Raw genomic sequence first — 17,477 nt, 5'->3', positions numbered from 1 at the left:
GAGGAGAAGAGCGCAGAGGAGTCCACGTTGGAAGAGGTAAGCTGCTGGGCACCACCACCTGTATCTGGCTACCTAAACCGCTGCCCCTATAGCTTACTACCCATACTGAAGATCCCATCTGTACCTGGCTACCTATATACTGCTGCCCCTATAGCTCACTACTTATACTGAAGGCCCCATCTGTACCTGGCTACCTATATACTGCTGCCCCTATAGCTTACTACCCTTACTGACGATCCCATCTGTACCTGGCTACCTATATACTGCTGCCCCTATAGCTCACTACCTATACTGAAGGCCCCATCTGTACCTGGCTACCTATATACTGCTGCCCCTATAGCTTACTACCCTTACTGACGATCCCATCTGTACCTGGCTACCTATATACTGCTGCCCCTATAGCTTACTACCCATATTGATGATCCCATCTGTACCTGGCTACCTATATACTGCTGCCCCTATAGCTCACTTCTTATACTGAAGGCCCCATCTGTACCTGGCTACCTATATACGGCTGCCCCTATAGCTTACTACCCTTACTGACGATCCCATCTGTACCTGGCTACCTATATACTGCTGCCCCTATAGCTCACTACCTATACTGAAGGCCCCATCTGTACCTGGCTACCTATATACTGCTGCCCCTATAGCTTACTACCCATATTGATGATCCCATCTGTACCTGGCTACCTATATACTGCTGCCCCTATAGCTCACTACCTATACTGAAGGCCCCATCTGTACCTGGCTACCTATATACGGCTGCTCCTATAGCTCACTCCCTATACTAAAGGTCCTATATCTGTACCTGGCTACCTATGTACTGCTGCCCCTATAGCTCACTACCTATACTGAAGGGCCCATCTGTACCTGGTTACCTATATACTGCTGCCCCTATAGCTCACTCCCTATACTAAAGGCCCTATATCTGTACCTGGCTACCTATGTACTGCTGCCCCTATAGCTCACTACCTATACTGAAGGCCCTATATTTGTACCTGGCTACCTGTGTACTGCTGCCCCTATAGCTCACTCCCTATACTAAAGGCTCCGTCTTTACCTGGCTACCTATATACTGCAGCAACTATAGCTCACTACCTATACTGTCTGCAGCACCTATAGCTCGTTACCTATATATGGGCCCCACCTGTACTTGGCTACCTATACTGCAGCACCTATAGCTCGCTACCTATACTGAGGGCACCACATGTACCTGGCTACCTATACTACGGTGCTTATGGCTTGATACTTATACTGATGCCACCACATGTACCTGGCTACATATACTGCAGCACCTATACTTGGCTACCTGTACGCCAGCACCTACAGCTTTCTACCTAAACTGAGGGCACCACCTGTATGCTATCTCGTATGTTAACTGGGGACTACCTGCATTTTGCTCGTATTTGGCTCCACCCACATCACATATTGGCCACGCCCCCTTTTAGGCTGCTCCATAAGAGGATAGGGAATCAGTGATGCATGGTAGAGTTCCCCCTTATAAGCTGTCCTCCATGATGTAGGCTTGGGTGCTATAAGAGGACTCATAGCCACGCGTGATTGTCGTCATTGTCAGACTCAGTATCACAGAACATGCTTGTTTATTTCTTCCTTTTCCTCCTCCCGTCTGACAGCTGCATGTTGGACTTTTCATGCCTGGATGGAGTCAGACATTAGCGCAGGCTGTGAGCAAGCGATAAGAGCTTAATGTTCACACTGACTCCTAGCACATCAAACAGAGAGAAACGCAGCGTATATTGTCTACACAATCCAGCCTCACTGCCCTCGTCACACACGGGACCACAGCCAACGCCCAACATGACTGCATGGCCAAGACCAGCCAACCACAAGCTATCTTCACCAGCAGAAACTCAGCACAAAATGACAGCTCAGTGGAGGCCACATTTGTGTACAAGAGGAGATATTGGCAGCGCTTCCAAATGCAGGCTGCACCCAAGTTGACCAGCTGCATAGATGTGCAGAGCCCAAATCACTTGCAGATTACACAACTTGAATTCAAAACAGATGCACCAAATGGAGGACCTTAGCCTCCAAAACAGTTTGCGCGCAGATTGTTCAGTACTAGACTCTTCCACGGTGATGACGTGTCCTTCTGTTATTTAGAGAAAGTGGAGGCCACATTGAGAACAACCAATCACATCCTGCCTTCACCTGAGACATGAAATATTATTGGTGGTAGAGACTGGTGATAGAACAGCCAATCACAAGCCATCTTTCGCTGGTATGTAAAAACAAAGTGGTAAAATAAATATTCTAACCGGCAGCAAGAGACCAATCGGGATTTACCAAAGCAGGTGGTTTTGGTGCACGGCGCTCAGCTGCTTTTTATGATTGCTTAAAAATGGTGGTCTACTTAACCATTTCAGCCCGCGGGGATTTTTCACCTGATGCATCAGAGGAATTTTCACCTCCCATTCATTCACTAATAACTTTATCACTACTTTTCACAATTTATTGATCTATATCTTGTTTTTTTCCGCCACTAATTAGGCTTTCTTTGGGTGGTACATTTTGCTAAGAATATTTTTTTTATAAATGCATTTTAACAGCAATATTAAGAAAAAAATGGAAAAAATGCATTATTTCTCAGTTTTTGGCCATTATAGCTTTAAAATAATACATGCTACCATAATTAAAACCTATGTATTTTATTTGTCTGTTTGTCTCAGTTATTACACCATTTAAATGTTGTCCCTATCACAATGTATAGCGCCAATATTGTATTTGGAAATAAAGGTGCATTTTTTTTCAGTTTTGCGTCCATCACTATTTACAAGCTTATGTTCGTAGTATACCCTCTTCACATGCATATTTAAAAAGTTCAGACTCTTAGGTAACTATTTATGTTTTTGTTTTTTTTAATTGTAATTTTTTTTTTCATGAAAAAATTCATTTGGGTAATTTTTGGTGTGGGAAATAAACAGTTAATTTTAAATGTAATAATGTGTGTTTATTACATTGAAAAATGTATGTAGATGTAGTTTTACTATTTGGCCACAAGATGGCCACATTGAGATTTTTTTTTTTTTTTAGAAAGACCGCGGCCTTTGATAACAGGCTGTCGGTTTTTCTGCTGGGGACTTAGATCAATGAATGGGAACCACGTTCCCTTTCATTGATCTCAGGGCTACCGGGGAACAGCACGGGGGCGCACACACGGGAGTGTGCCGCAGCGCAGAACCGCAGCAGAACCGCAGCATAAATGGTTAAAGAGTACTTGAGGTCATATAGACATAGCCTCTAATGACAGCCAGGCTCTGTCTGAATGATGGAGGATTGGGGAAGTCGTGGAGGTTAAATACTCACCTGTCCTGTGATGTCTTCTCTTCAGACAGGGGATCGAGAGCTTCTGAGAGCAGGAAAGAGATAAAAAGGTCAATAGTTCATAGATTTTAGCTCTGGCATACTTCAGTGAACGTGTCATTGAGCAAAAACAATAAAACTGTTAAAACTTAAAAAGTAGATTTAAACATAAAATAAAACAGTGGAATATCTAAAAAAAGGTCATTTTTAGGGGAAGGAAGATAGATACAATCGTTTATTTCATTTGTTTATTTTCGCCTCGGGTGTCCTTTAAAGTCTGGGATGAGGAATAATGTTTTCTTGACTAGTCCACAGCCTAACCCATCATTATGTCAGAGGCCTCTGTGCTGCTCTGTGGGAGGATAGAGAGTCACTGAAGTGTCCCTCATGTGTTCTCCACCGTGATGTAGGCATGGGTGTTTATGCTGCTCTATAAGAGGACTCATAGCCACACATGATTGTCGTCATTGTCAGAATCACGGAACATGCTTGTTTATTTCTTTCTTTTCCTCCTCCCGTCTGACAGCTGCATGTTGGACTTTTCACGCCTGGATGGAGTCAGACATTAGCGCAGGCTGTGAGCAGGCGATAAGAGCTTAATGTTCACACTGACTCCCAGCACATCAAACAGAGAGAAACGTAGTGTATATTGTCTACACAATCCAGCCTCACTGCCCTCGTCACACACGGGACCACAGCCAACGCCCAACATGACTGCATGGCCAAGACCAGCCAACCACATGTTGTCCTCCTCTAGTCCACCAATAGAAATTCAGCACAACATGACAAGGCAGTGGTGGCCACATCCAGACAGACCAATCACATCAGTCCTTAAAGGAATACTGTAGGGGGGTCGGGGGAAAATGAGTTGAACTTACCCGGGGCTTCTAATGGTTCCCCGCAGACATCCTGTGCCCGCACAGCCACTCACCGATGCTCCGGCTCTGCTGATGTCACCAGGAGCATACTGCGTAGGCCCAGTATGCTCAGTGCCTGAGCTAGAGTGACCAGACGTCCCGGATTGCCCAGGACACGTCACGGATTCGGGGTCCGCTGTCCCAGGCTGCATGAGGTCCCGGGAAACGTCCCGCTTTCAGCAGCGGGACGTCCCGGCCTCGGGACTCTGGCCACTCTATCCTCATGAACTGGCAGCGGCGTCTATAGACGCCGTGCCAGTTCATTGCCCGCACCCCCGCTCCAGCCTCCTGTCTGTTCCGACACCGGCAGGCGAGCAGCGCTACGGCAAGATGGCTGCCCGAAGCCCTGTACTGGAGACTATTTGTGTCTCCAGTACAGGGCTTCGGGCGCCATCTTGCCGTAGCCCTGTCAGCGCGGGAGACGAGCAGGAGGAAGGTGTACCCGGGAGCAGCGCGCCAGAGGCCGGAGACTTCTGCCAGGTGAGTAAATACTTTCTTTTCCAGGTGAAATGTGCTCCCATTACGTTTCTTTTCTGGTGAAATGTTTGCCCGCATTGCGTTTCTTTTCTGGTGAAATGTTTGCCCGCATTGCGTTTCTTTTCTGGTGAAATGTTTTCCCGCATTGCGTTTCTTTTCTGGTGAAATGTTTGCCCGCATTGTGTTTCTTTTCTGGTGAAATGTTTGCCCGCATTGCGTTTTCTTTTCTGGTGAAATGTTTGTCCGCATTGCGTTTCTTTTCTGGTGAAATGTTTGCCCGCATTGCGTTTCTTTTCTGGTGAAATGTTTTCCCGCATTGCGTTTCTTTTCTGGTGAAATGTTTGCCCGCATTGCGTTTCTTTTCTGGTGAAATGTTTGCCCGCATTGCGTTTCTTTTCTGGTGAAATGTTTGCCCGCATTGCGTTTTTTTTTCTGGTGAAATGTTTGTCCGCATTGCGTTTCTTTTCTGGTGAAATGTTTTCCCGCATTGCGTTTCTTTTCTGGTGAAATGTTTGCCTGCATTGCGTTTCTTTTCCAGGTGAAATGTTTGCCCCCATTGCGTTTATTTTCTGGTGAAATGTTTGCCCACATTGCGTTTCTTTCCAGGTGAAATGTTTGCCCGCATTGCGTTTATTTTCTAGTGAAATGTTTGCCTGCATTGCGTTTCTTTTCCAGGTGAAATGTTTGCCCGCATTGTGTCTATTTTCTGGTGAAATGTTTGCCCGCATTGCGTTAATTTTCTGGTGAAATGTTTGCCCGCATTGCATTTATTTTGTACTGACATGTTGCCCGCATTGCGTTTATTTTGTACTGACATGTTGCCCGCATTGCGTTTATTTTGTACTGACATGTTTGCCCGCATTGCGTTTATTTTGTACTGACATGTTGTCTGCATTGCATTTATTTTATACTGACATCTTGCCTGCATTGCGTTTATTTTGTGCTGACATGTTGCCCATTGCGTTTATTTTCTGGTGTCCGGGGTAACTGTTACTGCATTTATTATTTAATGGTCATAGATGGCTATGTTTGCTGCTTTGTGGTTACGGTATACTATTAGCATCACACAGTTTCTGCACACCCATGATGCAAAGTCTCGTTTGTCCACATCATGGCGTAAACACTGCTTTCTTATGCCTCGCTGTTACATCATTACGTTAGCTCCACCCATACAATGTCATGGCCACGCTCCCTGTCCCAGGTTGGACCCACAAAAATCTGGTCACTCTACCTGAGCAGAAGTAGAAGTGAATTCCATAGAGTAGGGTCTGCGTGGGAAACGGTCCAAGCACCAAATGTTTTTAAGTGGCTCCTGGGAATAACCAGATTCATCTTGATGGCAGAGCAGAGGGTGTGTGGAGGGACATATAGCTCCAACAGATCCGCTGTGCACTTGGGTGCCATGTGGTTTAGAGCCTTGAATGTCAGCAGGCAGATCTTAAAGGGAACCTAAACTGAGAGGGAAATGGATTTTTCCTTTTAAATAATACCAGTTGCCTGACTCTCCTGCTGATCCTGTGTCTCTAATACTTTTATCCACAGCCCCTCAACAAGCATGCAGATCAGGTGCTCTGACTGAAGTCAGACTGGATTAGCTGCATGCTTGTTTCAGGTGTGTGATTCAGCCACTACTGCAGCCAAAGAGATCAGCAGAACTGACAGGCATCTATATCCTTCTCTGTTAAGGTTCCCTTTAAAATGGATTCCCCATGTTACTGGCAACCAGTGAAGAGTTTGCAGTACTGGGCTGATGTGTGAGCTGCGGGGGGCATTGCAGTACTGGGGAGATGTGTGAGCTGTGGGGGGCATTGCAGTACTGGGGAGATGTGTGAGCTGCGGGTAGCATTGGTTAGGAGTCTGGCTGCTGCAATCTGTACTAGTTGTAAGGGGTGCAGAACTTTATCCGGGGATCCGATGAACAGGGCATTGCAGTGCTGGGTAGATGTGTGAGCTGCGGGGGCATTGCAGTACTGGGGTGATGTGTGAGCTGCAGGGGGCATTGCAGTGCTGGGTAGATGTGTGAGCTGCGGGGGCATTGCAGTACTGGGGTGATGTGTGAGCTGCAGGGGGCATTGCAGTACTGGGGAGATGTGTGAGCTGCGGGGGGCATAGGTTAGGAGTCTGGTTGCTGCATTCTGTACTAGTTGTAAGGGGTGCAGAACTTTATCCGGGGATCCGATGAACAGAGCATTGCAGTGCTGGGTAGATGTGTGAGCTGCGGGGAGCATTGGCTAGGAGTCTGGTTGCTGCATTCTGTACTAGTTGTAAGGGGTGCAGAACTTTATCCGGGGATCCGATGAACAGGGCATTGCAGTACTGGGGAGATGTGTGAGCTGCGGGGGCATTGCAGTACTGGGGAGATGTGTGAGCTGCGGGGGGCATTGCAGTACTGGGGAGATGTGTGAGCTGCGGGGGGCATTGCAGTACTGGGGAGATGTGTGAGCTGTGGGGGGCATTGCAGTACTGGGGAGATGTGTGAGCTGTGGGGGGCATTGCAGTACTGGGGAGATGTGTGAGCTGCGGGGGGCACATAGGTTAGGAGTCTAGCTGCTGCAATCTGTAATAGTTATAAAACAACAATAAATAACACCACTGCGCTCGATAGGATGGATCTCCACAAATGAATAATAATGCCACCAATGAGTGCTGCTTCTCGTTTACTCTGGGACTGTAGCAAACCAACTGTAGAAAACAAGTAAAGAAAAAAGAGAGAGGAGCGCTCTCTGGTGCATTCACTTTTTAATCTTGCTTCTTTGCGCAAGGAAAACATATAAAACTTACAAGATTCAATATAAAACAAAGCTCATCACACTTTTGTAGGTTTCACCGTGTCCTGAAAGTTGGAATCACCGATCTGGTCGCCCCCACACACTATGGCCAGTAGCAGTGGTAATCCGAAGGATCAATCACGCCAGCGGGATCGGGAGCACGGGAGAATGGTGGCAGCTGCCCTGCGCCTAGTCCGTCATGACGCGTTTCAGCGTTCCACGCCTTCGTCAGGCCTGAATCTTGTAAGTTTTATATGTTTTCATTGCGCAAAGAAGCCAGATTAAAAAGTTAATGCACCAGAGAGCGCTCCTCTCTCTTTTTTCTGTACTAGTTGTAAAGTTGGGGACACACGGTACGTTTCTGTACCGTGTATCGAGCAGCTGATCCAGCCAGCTGATAATATTCAGCTGGCCTGATCATGCAGCTCGACCCCCGCCCGCTCGATCCCCGCCAGCGGACAATGGCAGGGAATCGAGCGCTGATAAGGAAGCGCCGGCGGGGATGAGCGGTAATCGATCTGCGCAGACGTCGATCCGGCGGCTAATCGTGTATTCCCAGCATAAGGGGCACAGGACTTTATCCAGGCATCTTATGAACAGGGCATTGCAGTAGTCCAGACGGGAGGATACAAATGCATGAACCAGGGAAGGTAGGTCATCAGCTGGGATAAGGTGTTTAATTCTCGCTATATTTCTCAGATGGAAGAAGGAAGACTTGACGACAGCCGATACCTGCTGTCTGAGTGTTAGCTTTCCATCCAGGATCACTGCAAGGTTTTCGGATCTTTATACTAGACGCATCTGTGGCGAACATTACGGAAAGTCGTGCGCAATCGCCAACGATTTTCGTATGGTCCTACACAATTACTGTCAGTCCTGTGTAAATGTACAATAGATGTCTTTTTACCTCTCTTCTCTTAAAAACAACAGCCCCTCATCCACATCCTGTGTCAGGTCAGAAAAGAATTTCACACCTGGCTGACCTCCTGCCAAGGACCATTTCCTGCTTCAGCTCTCTCCCAAGAAACCAGCTCGAACCAGTAAGATAAGAGATTCCCTCCAAACTCATAGACTCAAACAAAGGAAACTTTAATTTATTAATAATTCAAAATGGGTTTGGCACAGAAAGACAAAAATTACATTTTCGGATACCCATAACGCAGTTATATTATTCACCTGAATTATAATTTTCTAACTGTCAGGAAACGGTGGAGAAACGGCTTTATCCGGCCTGCGTAGAGCGAATGCAATAGAATAGGCATGTGTAGCCTCGTTTCATCCGGGGTCGCAGGCGCTTATGAATATAGTCTCGGATTTGCGATGCGCCAATCTGGGGCGGAGTCACACAGATTATTAATAATTGGTACATTTCTTGCTCTGAGTCTGGGGGTGGCAACCTTGCTGCCAGGAGATAACCCTGCCTTAAACACACCTACTTTCCAGGTAGTGACAGCCCAAAACTCAGGTCCTATAAAAGTGGGGAGGGATCAAACCCGCCCAGTTCTCCAAATTCCATCGACCAGGAACGTCCAGGCAGGCGTTTAAGGAGAGCCGACACCTGCTGTGTTCAAGGACTCTTAACCTGAATGCCTACTTTTAAACTGGACTCTTTTTCTTCATTCTTCAAATGGACTATCAGCAATAACTAAGTAAGAACCTTCTGATTTATTCCTTTTTATTTTTAAGCTCTGTGTGCATAGGTTAATTGGTGTATATAACTGTATGTAATGCATTTTTGTTATTAAACGTTTTAGAAATCGTTTAGCGGTTATGACCTGTTGCTGAACATACACAATCGTACCTATTCTCCTGAAATCGCTACCCTGTGTTTAGGTGTGCCTTTATAACCCGTATGCGAAAACCCGGCCCAGATATAACGATCTGACCCAGGTTCCTGCATACTGCTAAGGGTTAATAGAGCGTTCTCGAAGTCCTAGTATAATTACAGTAGCGGGCTGTGTAACTCGCTTGGTGGCAGATCTTTGAAAGGTATGTGTGAGGTGAATCCGTTGGCATCCGAACGCTCCCTCCGCGAGTCAGTTCATCAAATTGCGAAGTCGGGTTACCCTTCGTGATGGACAAAATGACCGTGTGAGAGGATTTCTGACGCTGATCGATTGACCCCATCCGCAGACCGGCCTTGGAGTCTGTGACAGCATCTTCTCCAATTGCTAGTTTGAAGTTGGAGTCTTTTAGAATTTATCTATCATGTGTGGACCACCTACCACCAACACCTCCACCACCAACACCTCTGTTTAGTCAGAGTTCAGCCTCAACCAAGTTGATTATTATTATTATTATTATTATCATTGATTAACCACTTCACCACTGAGGGATTTTACCCCCTGAGCACCAGAGCAATTTTCACCTTTCAGCGCTCCTTCCATTCATTCGTCTATAACTTTATCATTACTTATCGCAATGAAATAAACTATATCTTGTTTTTTCCGCCACCAATTAGGCTTTCTTTAGGTGGGACATTATGCCAAGAATTATTTTATTCTAAATGTGTTTTAATGGGAAAATAAGAAGAATGTGGGGAAAAAATTAATTATTTTTCAGTTTTCGGCCATTATAGTTTTTAAATAATGCATGCTACTGTAATTAAAACCCATGAAATTTATTTGCCCTTTTGTCCCGGTTATAAAACCGTTTAAATTATGTCCCTATCACAATGTTTGGCGCCAATATTTTATTTGGAAATAAAGGTGCATTTTTTTCAGTTTTGCGTCCATCCCTAATTACAAGTCCGTAGTTTATAAAGTAACAGTGTTATACCCTCTTGACATAAATATTTAAAAAGTTCAGTCCCTAAGGTAACTATTTATGTATTTTTTTTAATCGTACATTTTTTAATTTTTTTTTAATTACAAAAAAAAAAAAAATGGGGAGTGTGGGAGGTAATGAGTTAATTTTTTGTGTAACACTAATTTATTTCTATGTAAAAAATGCTTAGGGTGTAGTTTTACTATTTGGCCACAAGATGGCAACAGTAACTTTTTGTTTATTGCGACCTGCGAGCGTCCTTCCGGACTCTCGCAGGAAGTACTAGGAGAGCAGCGGATCATTGCGGGGCTTAGATCAACGAACGGGAATGGATTTTCCCGTTCATTGATCTCCGGTCGAGCGGGTGGCGGCGTGTTTACTAGCGGCGGGTGGCGTGTTTACGAGCAGGAGCGCGGGCAGCGGCGGGAGCGCGGAAAGTACGGATTTCTCCGTCCCTGGGGGTTAAAGGATGGAAAAAGGGACGGAGAAATTTGTACGGGCGGGGGTAAAGTGGTTAATAAAGCGCCAATATTTTTTGTGGCGCTGTACAACGTAAGAAATAAACATGGGGTACATAATATTACAGACAATGGTGTACACCAATATATGAAGTACAGAGGTTGGTACAAAACACAGAATCAGTACAAAGCAAAGAATCAGTAATAACAGTGACAGAATTAATATGAATAAATGTGTAACAAAATAAAAAACACGAAATGGTGAGAGAGCCCTGCCCTTCCGAGCTTACAATATAAAGGAATAGGGAAGGACAAGAGGAGGGGTAGTACACAATATTCATACCTAGAGGCAGTGTGTTTTAGGTTAGGTAGTAAGGAGTACAACTTGGCCAGAGGTCAAAAGGTGAACTGGCCCTAAGTTAGAGCTTATGCTTGATGAAAATAGTGAATTTTGAGGGCGCATTTAAAGAGAACCAGAGACGTTGGAAAAAAGCTTTTATACATACCTGGGGCTTCCTCCAGCCCCATAAGCCTGGATCGCTCCCATGCCGCCGTCCTCCGCTGCCTCTGTCCGCCGGTACCGGGTCCTGTACTTTCGGCCAGTCGACGCAAGCGCAGTGCGTCACTGCCGGCGACGATTTCAAAAAGCACAATGAAAGTTTATCAAGGGGAACCCAATAGAGCGATTGCGAAACGCCAAATCGAAATCGCTCTGTCTGCTGCATTTTTGGAGCGTACATGAATCGCTGCTCAAATCGATTTACAAGACTCTACCAAAACAGATGCGAGTTGCAGTTGAAAGCGCATCCCTGGCCTGTCTGTTTGTTGTGAATAATGATGATATCGATAATAATAATGTCTTGGACGTTATCATGTTTTGCAGGAAGTGTCCTCAGCATAGGGGGGTTCCCAGCACGTGATTAGGAGTTGATTGATGAGAGAAGAAGAGATGCAGCAGCACGCTTGATGAGAGTGATGTGTGCACAATGCTTCTCTATTGTCACCTGTGCAGTGACATGAGCCATATGTGTGATCAGAGGTGTGGGTACCGCCCCTCCCAGATCCTCATCCTCCGGCCGTCACTCTGCGCACTCACTGCAGGAGAGAGGCTGGGATCTGCAGACCAGGTGAGATCTGCCTGTGGGTTTCTTTATGGAATTATTAGAATGTTTTATAGAATGCAAAGAGCTTAACCCTCTGGGGACCGGATGCCAAACCCCCTTTAAAGAGAATCTGTAACGATAAAACGTCCCCTGGGGGGTACTCACCTCGGATGGAGGAAGCCTCAGGATCCTAATGAGGCTTCCCACGCCGTCTGCCGTCCCTCGGGAGTCTCGCTGTAGCCCTCCGTACAGCGGTGACGTAATATTTACCTTCCTGGCTCCTGCGCAGGCGCTCTGGCGGCTGTCGGCTCCGAAGGAGGTGGAAATACCCGATCGCCGTCGGGTTCGCTCTACTGCGCAGGCGCAAGTCTCCGGCGCCTGTGCAGTAGAGCGGACCTGACTGAGATCGGGTATTTCCGCCTCCTTCGGAGCGAAAGCAGCCACAGCGCCCCCGCTGGAGCCTGCAAAGGTAAATATTGAATTGAACAGTCGGGCCTCTCGCCGGCTGTTCGGAGGGCTGCAGCGAGACCTCCGTGGGACAGAGGACGGCGTGGGAAGCCTCATTAGGATCCTGAGGCTTCCCCCACCCGAGGTGAGTACCCCCCAGGGGACGTTTTTGATGTTACAGAGTCTCTTTAAGGACCAGGCCATTTTTACATGCGGGGGGAGGGGGGACGCATTTGGGGGGGGGTCAGGCAGCCGAATCCCCACTATAGATAGCTAGGCATAGTGTCCCCTGTATTGCCAGATGACCCCGTATTGCCAGCAGCCTTTACTCCCCTCCCAGGCTCCAGCGATGAGCAGCTCTAGCCCCCTCCGCTCTGGCCGGCATCCTCGCTTGCTCTGCCGTTAAGTTACGGGTCGCAGCTTGATGATGTCATCAAGCCAGGACCCGGCACTTAAAGCAGAGCGAGCAGAGATGCCAGCCAGAGCGGAGGGGAGTGACGATCGCCGGGGGAACATCACGGAGGTGAGTCCCCGTTCTCTTTTTCCCCTCCTACCACCACAGCTCTAATAGTGATCACTACGATCCACCGGCGATCGCAGTGATCACGTGATCAGGAGCCAATTGCGATGGCTCCTCGTCACTGAGGGGAGAAGTCAGCTGTCATATGACAGCTTAATCTTCCCTCTCGGGTGCGCGCGATTGCATCGGGAGCGGAAGCAGCAGGCGGCGTAAAACCTACGCCGCAGCAGAGTTGGACAACCACAAGTGCGGCGTAGGATGTACTTGGTTGGTCCCCAAAAGGTTAAGGTGGCCATACAGCTAGAGATGATGGGCAGATTGGACCAAGAGACAAATCTCTAAATGATCGAAATGGATTAGAGAGAGATCTTTCGGTTGCCCATACACTGCAGTCCGATTCCCGATAGATTTCAGTATGAAATCTCTCAGGAACCGCTGCCGCTCCCCTCATGTTTAAATGTACCCCCCGAGGGCATTTATACTTTACCTGTCCTGCGTTGCCCACCGTGCCGTGCCCATCCGTCTCCCAAACTCTTAACTCCCCCCTGGTGGTGCCTAACCCTAACCCCCCTCCTAAAACTTAACCCCCTCTGCCAAAAAGCCGCAGTATGCATCTACTAAGACAAATTTCCGCGCATGGAGGCGCCCAATTACCGGAAAGCAGGCTAAATTTCCGAAATGTATCCTGCATGCTGGTTATCGGGCGCCGAAATTTACCTTCGTTGTCGCATTATAAATGCCGCATTTTGCAGCAAAGAAGGTAAATTTTGGCGGCCCCCCAGGCGCAGCATTAGCGGCAAGCGGGGAAGTTAAGTTTTGGCGCATGGAGGGGCCTGATTAGCGACGAGCAGGAAAAATGTATCCTACTTGTCGCTAATCGGGCGCCTCCATGCATCAAAATTGAACTTCTTTGCCTGCTTGCTGCTAATCCTGCGCCAAAATTTACATACTGTGCTGCATTATAATAGCCGCAATTTTTGGTATTGCAGTTAAATTTTAGGCGCCGGATAGCGGCTGCTGCCTTGCGCCCACATTTTCCTTGTTTGCCACTAATCACGGCTTTTATAATAGGCACTATGGCGGTGCCGTTTTTTCCATTAGGGTAGGAACACCCTAGACAGAATCGTATATGCGTTTTCCACTATGTGATTTTAACCTGGTTCGGCTGAGAAGTGTGTGAATCAGTGGCTGTGTGACTGAGGCTGAGAACACACTAGATAGTGCGGGAAGTGTAGCGTAGCGTTTTGCTGCATATGCGTTTTGTGTGTTTTTAGTGCCTTTCGGTGCGTTTGCATTTTCTCCCCCCGAACATGCATTTTTTTGCGTTTTGCGTGTATTTTAATGCATTTGCGGTTCGCATATATTAATCACGTATGCGTTTTGTATGCGTTCTGCATAAGTTTTTTATGCAAATCACTAGGAAGTCAACAGGAAGCGGAAATACATCATCAAATTTGTTCTTTTTTTTAAAAAAACGCATAGAAAACTGCATGCAAAACGCACTTAAATGCAACACCTCTGCATCACCACTGACTTTCACTATGTTAAATTTTTGAAAAACATGCAACAAAACCAGCGTTTTTAAAAAAGCACATTGCAGAATACCAGTATATGCGTTTCTTCATGCGGCCCGTTGACTTGCATTATGTGCATTTTTTCTGCGTTTTCCACAACGCTAGCGTTTCTGCCTAGTGTGTTCCCTGCCTGAGGTTGCTTCGTGGAAGCCATGGTCACACAGAAGGGGAGAGAACGACTGTCATGCTGTAAGCAGCAGTAACAATGAATGAGGGCATTACGGCTGTCTGGCTGTCATTGCAATAAATGAGCTATTATGCTCTGCATGAACGTCACTCTTAATGGCTAGTTTGGGCACTTCAGAGATATTGAAATTATAGATCAGGTTTTATGTTGGGAACTGTAAACATATCAAGATGTGTACGAGACAGATTTACACAAGTCATAAAACGCAGCGTTTAAATAATCCATTTTTTTAAAGGATAAACTGGAAACAATTTATTGGCGTTTTAAAAATCAATAATAATAATACAAGCAGTTAGGAAACTGCAGATGAAGCATGTCAACGGCTTACAATAAACACAAATGAAAAGAAAACCTGTCAACATCCCAGCCCATGTTATATAGATGAAATGTGGGAAACACACGTTTCGCAGCACAAGGCTGCTTCTTCAGATGCACACAAATCAACAAATGAACGCTGGGTTGTATTAGTATAAATCTGGGTTGTTCAAACTTTTTGGACCAAGGTCCGAATTGCACTACATATTACTTTTCCCCCAAGATGCTGTCACGCATAGTAGGTAGAGAAACTCTGAAAGTTGGCTGAATGAAATCCCACTAGAGGGCGCTCCGGAGGCGTTCTTCTGATCGCCTCCGGCGGCCAAAAGTGACACGGAAGGCCGCAATGAGCGGCCTTCCGTGTTTTGTTTACTTCGTCGCCATGGCGACGAGCGGAGTGACGTCATGGACGTCAGCCGCCTCCGATCCAGCCCTTAGCGCTGGCCGGAACTATTTGTTCCGGCTGCGCAGGGCTCAGGCGGCTGGGGGGACCCTCTTTCGCCGCTGCACGCGGCGGATCGCCGCACAGCGGCGGCGATCAGGCAGCACACGCGGCTGGAAAAGTGCCGGCTGCGTGTGCTGCTTTTTATTTGATGAAAATCGTCCCAGCAGGGCCTGGGCAGCAGCCTCCGGCGGTGATGGACGAGCTGAGCTCGTCCATACCGCCCGGCTGGTTAAATAAACTGGTTGGTCTACCCTAGAGCTAAGTGTAAAGCCTGGTACACACTTTCAATTACTATTAGCTAATAACTGCCCAATTCTACCACTTTTGGGGCAAAACTAGAGGGGAGCAGCCCCTGTGATTGCAGGGGGCCCAAAAATGTGGGGGGCCCCAACTACTAACCATCTACTCCTCCAGTACAGGAGACTACACTTCAGATCAGGGGTTGTGGCTACACTTGTTATGGGTGTGAAGATCATGATGGCCACACGTGTTTTATGGCCCTTGTGAGATGGGCCCCGAGGCCGTGAAGGGCACCAGGGGGAGGCAAAGGAACATTGGGGGGCCTAAAGAATTGGAGTTACGACACTGAACACTTCCATTTAGTACAACTACCCAATCTGCTCATAGTATTCAATATTTGTTTACGCTCATATTACATGGAGGTGGTAAAATTGGTCAATGATTAGCCAATCATAATTGAAAGCGTGTACCAGGCTTATGGCTGACATGATGTTGATATGTTGCCAAGGGCAACAAGAACACATATTTTTGAGTACTTTTTGTGCCAAATGCCATTGACTGTAAACATTGTTTCATTAATATTTTTTTCTTCTAGCTCCTTGTAGTCCCTCAAAGTTGAGAATGTGTGAGTGTCCACTGTCCAGCCCAACATGAACTCTTCCAGCTCTCACCCAGGGGATGTCTCCGCACCATTGGTTACTGTTAAGAATGTCCCCTATTTGGTGTCAGAAGTGGTGACTGCTGTGACCTCTGTGACGGGCAACACTCTTATCTGCTTGGCCGTGCTAAATGACCGGAGGCTGCGTACCGTCACCAACTACTTCATCTTGTCCTTGGCCACAGCCGACATCCTGGTGGGAACCGTGGCCATCCCCTGTGCCATCCTCCTGGATCTGGGTGTGACACGATGCGACCTTTACTCCTGCCTTCTAATGCTTTGCAACCTCATGACTTTCTCTTTGGCCTCCATCTTTGGACTGTTGGCCGTGGCTGTAGAGCGCTACATCTCCATCTTATGTCCCTTCCGCTACCGGGCTCTTGTGACGCCTCGGGCATCGATCCTGGTAATAATGAGCACCTGGATGTTTGCAGCGCTGGCTGGCCTGATGCCACTCATGGGCTGGCGCAAACCTTTCCCTCCGGAAAGCATATGCCTATTCAGTAGCCTGATCTCAGAATCTTACATGGTCTACTTGATCTTCTTTGGCTGTGTGATACCTCCGTTGATTGCCATGCTAGTGCTATACGCTCGCATTTTTCTGGAGGTCCGACGACAGATCCGAAAGATTGCTGAGTGGGAGGTGGACATGAGCCGGAGGCGGAGGAGGAGGCGTGTTGTGGTTCGGGAGTTCCGTATGGCCTCCTCCCTCTTCATAGTGGTCTTCTGCTTTGCCTTGTGCTGGTTTCCCATTCACATCCTCAACGTGATTCATCTTTTCTGTCCAAAATGTAATGTCCCAGATGACCTGGTCCTGTCCGCCGTTATCCTTTCTCACGCAAACTCTGCTATTAACCCCATTATCTATGTTTTCCGCATGAGAACATTCAGGCGGGCAGTAACGACCACTTTGTCTTGTTCATGTACATCAGGGTCGGTGGCAGTTGTCACGGCATCCAGCTTAGCCAAGGCTACCCAGGAGCAGAGAGGAGAAGGCAACAGCAAGGATGGACCTCTGCCTGGGAACTAGACTTTGACATCTTGGCCACATGAAAAGATGTAGGAGAACGGAACTAGTGAAATTTGTAATATTAAATATCAGCTGTAACTACCTCTATCTCTGGAACCACTACAAGTCCATCAAAGCATGAGACTACAGTCAAATCTGAAAGGACCTCTTACTACAGATGGTCCTATTCCGCCATTATGTCACATACAGTTCAAGTCCACTGGATCCAGATGGTTCTCAACTTTACAACCAATCAAATGGCAAGGACT

At 47.1% G+C, this 17,477-nt stretch overlaps 1 pseudogene; it reads left to right on the top strand.

The window, feature by feature from the left end:
- The first annotated feature begins 16,191 nt into the window (after positions 1 to 16,191).
- LOC137527206 (adenosine receptor A1 pseudogene) lies at positions 16,192 to 17,229 on the top strand (annotated as a pseudogene).
- The last annotated feature ends 248 nt before the right edge of the window (positions 17,230 to 17,477 follow it).

This window comes from Hyperolius riggenbachi, chromosome 8 (assembly GCF_040937935.1).
Source record: "Hyperolius riggenbachi isolate aHypRig1 chromosome 8, aHypRig1.pri, whole genome shotgun sequence".
NCBI classification, from domain to species: Eukaryota; Metazoa; Chordata; class Amphibia; order Anura; family Hyperoliidae; genus Hyperolius; species Hyperolius riggenbachi.
The sequence above is the reverse complement of the archived record's forward strand: the minus strand, read 5'-3'. Positions and strand labels throughout refer to the sequence as shown.